This window comes from Notechis scutatus, chromosome 3 (assembly GCF_049901735.1).
Source record: "Notechis scutatus isolate UNSWTSFEM ecotype Mainland chromosome 3, rNotScu1.2, whole genome shotgun sequence".
NCBI lineage: Eukaryota > Metazoa > Chordata > Lepidosauria > Squamata > Elapidae > Notechis > Notechis scutatus.
In genome coordinates, this window is record NC_142011.1 from 101,720,603 (window position 1) to 101,727,542 (window position 6,940).

A 6,940-nucleotide genomic window follows, 5' to 3' on the forward strand; every position below is an offset into this window, starting at 1 on the left:
GGACGGAGCTAAACAAAGAGGGCAAACTAAATTCCTACTGCTATGTGTGTCCTCCTGTCATAATTACATTTTTTAAAAGAAAAAAACCTGGGAAACTTGGCTTAAAAATCCCAAGCTTAAACTTGTAGGGAAAGATAAAAGAAGATACATTACTTGACTTAAAATCCCAAAAGGAGAGGATTTTTACTAAAAAGCTTAAGGCCTTTATGGGAAGAGAGAATTCTCATTTCTTCCCAACAATAAATATATCTACCTAGCGTTGAAATGGGTTGCTGATCAGAACTGTAACCTACCCTAATAGGTTGGTAGCCACTATATACAGGTGAAACTCGAAAAATTAGAATATTATGCAAAAGTTCATTTATTTCAGTAATGCAACTTCAAAGGTGAACCTAATATGAGATAGACTCATTACATGCAAAGCAAGATAGTTCAAGCTGTGATTTGTCATAATTGAGATGATTATGGTTTACAGCTCATGAAAATCCCAAATCCACAATCTCAGAAAATTAGAATATTGTGAAAGGGTGCAATATTCTAGGCTCAAAGTGTCCCACTCTAATCAGCTAATTAAGCCATAATACCTCCAAAGGGTTCCTGAGCCTTTAAATGGTCTCTCAGTCTGGTTCAGTAGGAATCACAATCATGGGTGTTAAGCCTGGATTCCCCAACGGGTGTTAAGGAAAACAAACTAAACAGAACGTGCAGCGAAGTCAGATAGGAAGACAGGTAACAGTGAGATAAGTTTTCTAGTTAACACGCAGTAAAAATACAGATACGCTTGTGCTATCAAAAATATAGTTTATTCCATTTAAGAATTATAGCATAGTCATAATAAACGGTCCATTAGTCATATATCAATTTCAGTCAAGTCTTGTCGGGGATACTCTATTTGCAGAGTCCGTGTTGAATAGCCAATGTCAGTTCACTTACAATAAATCAGTCCAATCTTTATCTTCTCTCCGTTGAGAAGAATCAACACTCCTTTTTCTCTCCCCGTTTCAGCAAGAACGCAGTCATCAATCCATCCAGTAATTAGGGATCAGTAAGCCAGAGAGAGAGAGCTGCAATTGCCTCGCTTCTTATATAGTGCTTTTACAACCACTCCCTTAATTACATTCTTGCTGTTAAAGTTACACACACTTTAACTAACAAACCATGATACCATATTTATTATTTTTACCCAAACCAGTTAGGGTAAACAATGTTATCCCTAACATTCTCCCCTTTTGGGTAATAATAATAATATTACAATAATATAACCATTTACACCTTTAAATCATAATTGTTACAACTCTCTTTAAATTTTACAACACCTTGAGCTTTTGTAAACTGGTCTGCAATATTTTCTTCCGTCATGCAGTACTCAAGTTTAATTAGACCATTTTTAACAGATTCTCTAACATTTAAGTATCTTAAATCAGTATGCTTTGATCTAGTCTTTACAGCAATATTAGTAGCTAATTGTATAGCTGCCTGGTTGTCCTCGTATACAATAATAGAATCTTTAACAGTTATACCCATGTCTAATAATAACTGTTTGTACAGAATTAAGTCAGTGCATAGTAATGACAGACATGAAAATTCAGCTTCCATCGTTGACAAGCTAATATGCTGTTGTCTGATTGACCTCCATCCTATTAGTGTCTTACCAAGTAATATAACCATCCCAGATGTTGATTTTCTAGTATTTATGTCAGTTGCAAAACTTGCATCTGCATAGGCACTAAGATTCAAATCACCTTTGGTTCTAGATACAATGCATGGTGCATTGTTCCTTTAAGATATCTTAAAATTCTCTTTAATGCTTGCCAATGACATTGATGTGGATCATTATTATATCGTACCAGCTGATTAATACTATAAGCTATATCTGGCCTTGACCAATTGCTTGTATATGATAATCTACCAATCAAAGATTGATATATGGTCTTATCAAATTTGGGACTTTGAGCATCATTTTTGCAAATTTCCTGACTCATTGGAGTCTTTGCAGGCTTACAAAGTTCCATTTTATACAATTTAATTAATTGGCAAATTTTATCCTCTTGAGATATCTTAAATCCTTTTGTGGTTTTGTTAATTGTCAATCCTAGATACTTTTTAATTTCACCTAAATGCTTTAATTTTATCCTTTTGGCTAATAATGAAATAATCTCAGTAGCTTCATTATTGGTCTTAGTAATCAAAGCAATATCATCTGTAAATAACAACAATAATGATACGTTCCATTATTTTCTCTTTTAAACATACATGGATCTGCTAAACCAGATTTAAACCCTATATTGTTTAATTCTTTCACAATATATTGGTTCCATTCATAGCCAGATTGTTTCAATCCATATAAACTCTTCTTGAGTTTCCAACAATCATTGCTATTTACTTTATTATCATTTATACCAACTGGTTTATTCAAATATATTGTATGCTGCAATGGTGCATGCAGATATGCAGTTTCTACGTCTAAATGGTTAACTATATAATTATTCTTAGCTGCCCACACTAAAGCTGCTCTTAAAGTTGTAGCCTTAAGATTTGGTGCAAATACCTCATCATAATCAAATGTATTTTGGTTAAATCCTTGTGCTACTAATCTAGCCTTGTAAGTTACTTTCCCATTATTTCCAGTCTTTACTTTAAATATCCATTTGCACCCAATGGATTTTTCTCCTGGAGGTAATTTGGTTTCTTCATAAACCTTCATTTCCTTTAATGAATTTAACTCTTTTTCCATTGCCTTTTGCCAATTCTCCTGATCTTTAGCAGGATACATCTTAAGTTCATCTATGCTAGTAGGAACTTTATTTACTTGGCAAACAATGCTTGCCTGATACCTATCAGGTGGTTTAGTTATACGTGTAGTGCGTCTGGGTATAACAGGACTTACAGGTGGACTTTCCTTTATTTCCTGTTCTTGACTATCTATCTCTTCTTGATCAATTATTTCCTCTTGATCTGGTTCTATTTGCTCGTGGACTTCTTCTTTAATTGGACTTTTCTTATAACTAGTCTTTTCTTTCTGCCTCTTGTAGGGTTCTATAATAATATCATTATCTGAATCCTGCTCTAATCTATTCCATCCTATATGTTCTAGGAATTGTGCATTAGCACTGCAGTACACTCTAGATGTACCTGGTTCCCAGAATCTATAAGATCTATGGTTTGCTTGATATCCAACAAAAATTAATCTTTTAGCTCTATGTTGTCCTTTGTGCCTGAGTTGTGTAGGGATATGCACCATGCTGGCGCACCAAATGTGTGAATATAACTCAAATCAGGTTTCCTACCATGCCACAGAGTGAATGGTAATTCACCTGTTGTTGAATTAACAACATTGTTTAATATGTGATTCCCACACATTATAGCTTCTCCCCACAAATTGTCAGGTAATCCAGAATCAGATAACACTGTCCTTCCCATTGATTGCAGTGTTTGGCCTCTTCTCTCTATAAATGCATTATGTTGAGGCCTATATGGTGCAGACTTTTTATGTTGAATACCTGCCATTCTAAGTCTACTCTGGAATTTATTATTTGTAAATTCCGTACCATTATCTGTTATAAGAGTTACTAATTTCTTTTTAGTTTTTCTCTCTGCAAATTTTAACCAATTAAAGAAATTTGTATACGCTTTCAGTTTTTCTCTTCATTAAAAAACAAAACCATACCTAGAATAGTGGTCCATTATGCTTAATATGTATCTAGCACCACCTACACTTGGCTTTTTTGGACCTATTATATCGGCAAATACTACCTCTAAAGGCTCTTTGGTAGTAAATCCATCAACTCTATTTGCCGGTATAACTTTGCTTTTGTTTTGATTACAACAGAACATTGCAAATACTTATTACAAGGTTTCAAACTTATTCCTTTAGATAGTTGAACAGTTCTCTTAATCATTTTAAAATTTAAATGACCTAGCCGTCGGTGTAACAAGTGAATACATTCATCATGAGGTTTTCTATTATCATAAACCGTGTTAGCCACCTCTAAACCATTATCATTTAACACATATAAGTCACCTCTTAAAGATGCAGTAATTTTCTTACCTTCTTTTTCAATTAAACAAGTATCTCCCTAAAGGTAACTATGTATCCTAATCTAACCAACATTCTAACTGAAAGCAAATTAAATTTAAGTTGAGGTACATATAACATTTTTATGTTCTCCTTTATACTAGAACAATGAGCAATACCTTCACCTTTTGCCTTCATTTTCCATCCGTTTGCCAATGAGATATGTTGTGAACTCATGGACATTTTTACAAATTTTTTGTTATCATTTGTAATACAGTGGGACGCACCACTGTCAACCACCCATAAATTATTTTTTACAACTTCATTACTATACATGGCTAACTCAAAATTCTTATTTCTTCTTTGATGGCTTCCAGCATTCTGGCTTGCATTCTGGCGCTTTGGTTTCTTACAAAATCTTGCCAAATGTCCTCTCCCTCCACAATTAAAGCACTTTTTAATTGTGTATGCAGTAGGAGATTCATTATTTTCCTTTTGAGGTTGCTCCCTCCTTAACTGATCTCTTTCAAGCCTTCTTCTGGCCTCTTCAATCAATCTGCCAGTGATATCAGTTAAAGTTAGGCTTTCTTTAGGCAATATTTCAAGGGAAGTTACGTAGTCATCAAAACTTTCATCTAATGAAGATAGAATTATGTTGACCTGGTGTAGTTCAGAGAAAATTAACTCCTTCTCATGAAGTTCTTGGAAAATGCTTTTCATAGTATTCAAATGACTCAGCATATCACCATTCTTTTGGAGATACGTGCGAAAGCTTCCGTGTTAGATTTATGTGAGCACCAACGTTATCTCGGACATAAATCCTCTTCAGTTTTTGCCAACACCCAACAGCTGTTTGCTCTCCGCGTATATGAACAAGTTGCTGATCAGATAGTGTTTGTCCTATGATGCAAAGAGCTTGTTCATTTTTCTGTTTAAAGTCTTCCATCTTTTGACTATCTTCCTCATCTTCAGAATCCCATTCTTCTACGTTTGGTGGGTTTTCAATTATGTTCCACAGACCTTCTCTTCGTAGAAGTAGACTACATTTCGTCAGACCATGAAACATAGTTTGTTCCATCCAGCTTGGATATAAGGGACAAACTTTGTCGACTGACTTGTGCCATGTTTCACTATATGGATATAAAACTATAATTGATAAAACACAGCTGTCTGTTTACTGTAATGTGTAACAACACAAAAATCTCACTTTTTACATAACCTGTTTTTATCCTAGTTAAACTGACTTTGCAGTCTCTCTGGGCCCATAACCAGTATTAAGCCTGGATTCCCCAACGGGTGTTAAGGAAAACAAACTAAACAGAACATGCAGCGAAGTCAGATAGGAAGACAGGTAAATGTGTGAGATAAGTTTTCTAGTTAACACACAGTAAAAATACAGATACGCTTGTGCTATCAAAAATATAGTTTATTCCATTTAAGAATTATAGCATAGTCATAATAAACGGTCCATTAGTCATATATCACTTTCAGTCAAGTCTTGTCGGGATACTCTATTTGCAAAGTCCGTGTTGAATAGCCAGTCAGTTCACTTACAATAAATCAGTGCAATCTTTATCTTCTCTCCGTTGAGAAGAATCAACACTCCTTTTTCTCCCCGTTTCAGCAAGAACGCAGTCATCAATCCATCCAGTAATTAGGGATCAGTAAACCAGAGAGAGCGAGCTGCAATTGCCTCGCTTCTTATATAGTGCTTGTTAGGGATAACATTGTTTACCCTAACTGGTTTGGATAAAATAATAAATAAGGTATCATGGTTTGTTAGTTAAAGTGTGTGTAACTTTAACAGCAAGAATGTAATTAAGGGTGTGGTTGTAAAAGCACAAATATAAGAAGCGAGGCAATTGCAGCTCGCTCTCTCTGGCTTGAAGATCCCTAATTACTGGATGGATTGATGACTGCGTTCTTGCTGGAATGGGGAGAGAAAAAGGAGTGTTGATTTTCTCAACGGAGAGAAGATAAAGTTTGGACTGATTTATTGTAAGTGTACTGACATTGGCTATTCAACACGGACTTTGCAAAATAGAATATCCCCGACAAGACTTGACTGAATTGATATATGACTAATGGACCGTTTATTATGACTATGCTATAATTCTTAAATGGAATAAACTATATTTTTGATAGCACAAGCGTATCTGTATTTTTACTACATGTTAACTAGAAAACTTATCTCACACATTTACCTATCTTCCTGACTTCGCTGCACGTTCTGTTTAGTTTGTTTTCCTTATCACCCGTTGGGGAATCCAGGCTTAACAGTGCTTTTACAACCACACCCTTAATTACATTCTTGCTGTTAAAGTTACACACACTTTAACTAACAAACCATGATACCATATTTATTATTTTTACCCAAACCAGTTAGGGTAAACAATGTTATCCCTAACAATGGGAAAGACTGCTGACCTAACAGTTGTGCAGAAAACCATCACTGACACCCTCCATAAGGAGGGAAAGCCTCAAAAGGTAATTGCAAAAGAAGTTGGATGTTCCCAAAGTGCTGTATCAAAGCACATTAATAGAAAGTTATGTGGAAGGGGAAAGTATGGAAGAAAAAGGTGCACAAGCAGCAGGGATGACCGCAGCCTGGAGAGGATTGTCAGGAAAAGGCCGTTCAAAAGCGTTGGGGACTTTCACAAGGAGTGGACTGAAGCTGGAGTCAGTGCATCAAGAACCACCAATACAGACGGATCCCGGACATGGGCTTCAAATGTCATATTCCTTATCAAGCCACTCCTGAACAACAAACGTCAGAAGCGTCTTACCTGGGCTACAGAAAAACAGACCTGGTCTGTTGCTCAGTGGTCCAAAGTCCTCTTTTCTGATGAGAGCAACTTTTGCATCTCATTTGGAAACCAAGGACCCAGAGTCTGGAGGAAGGATGGAGAAGCACACATTGCAAGA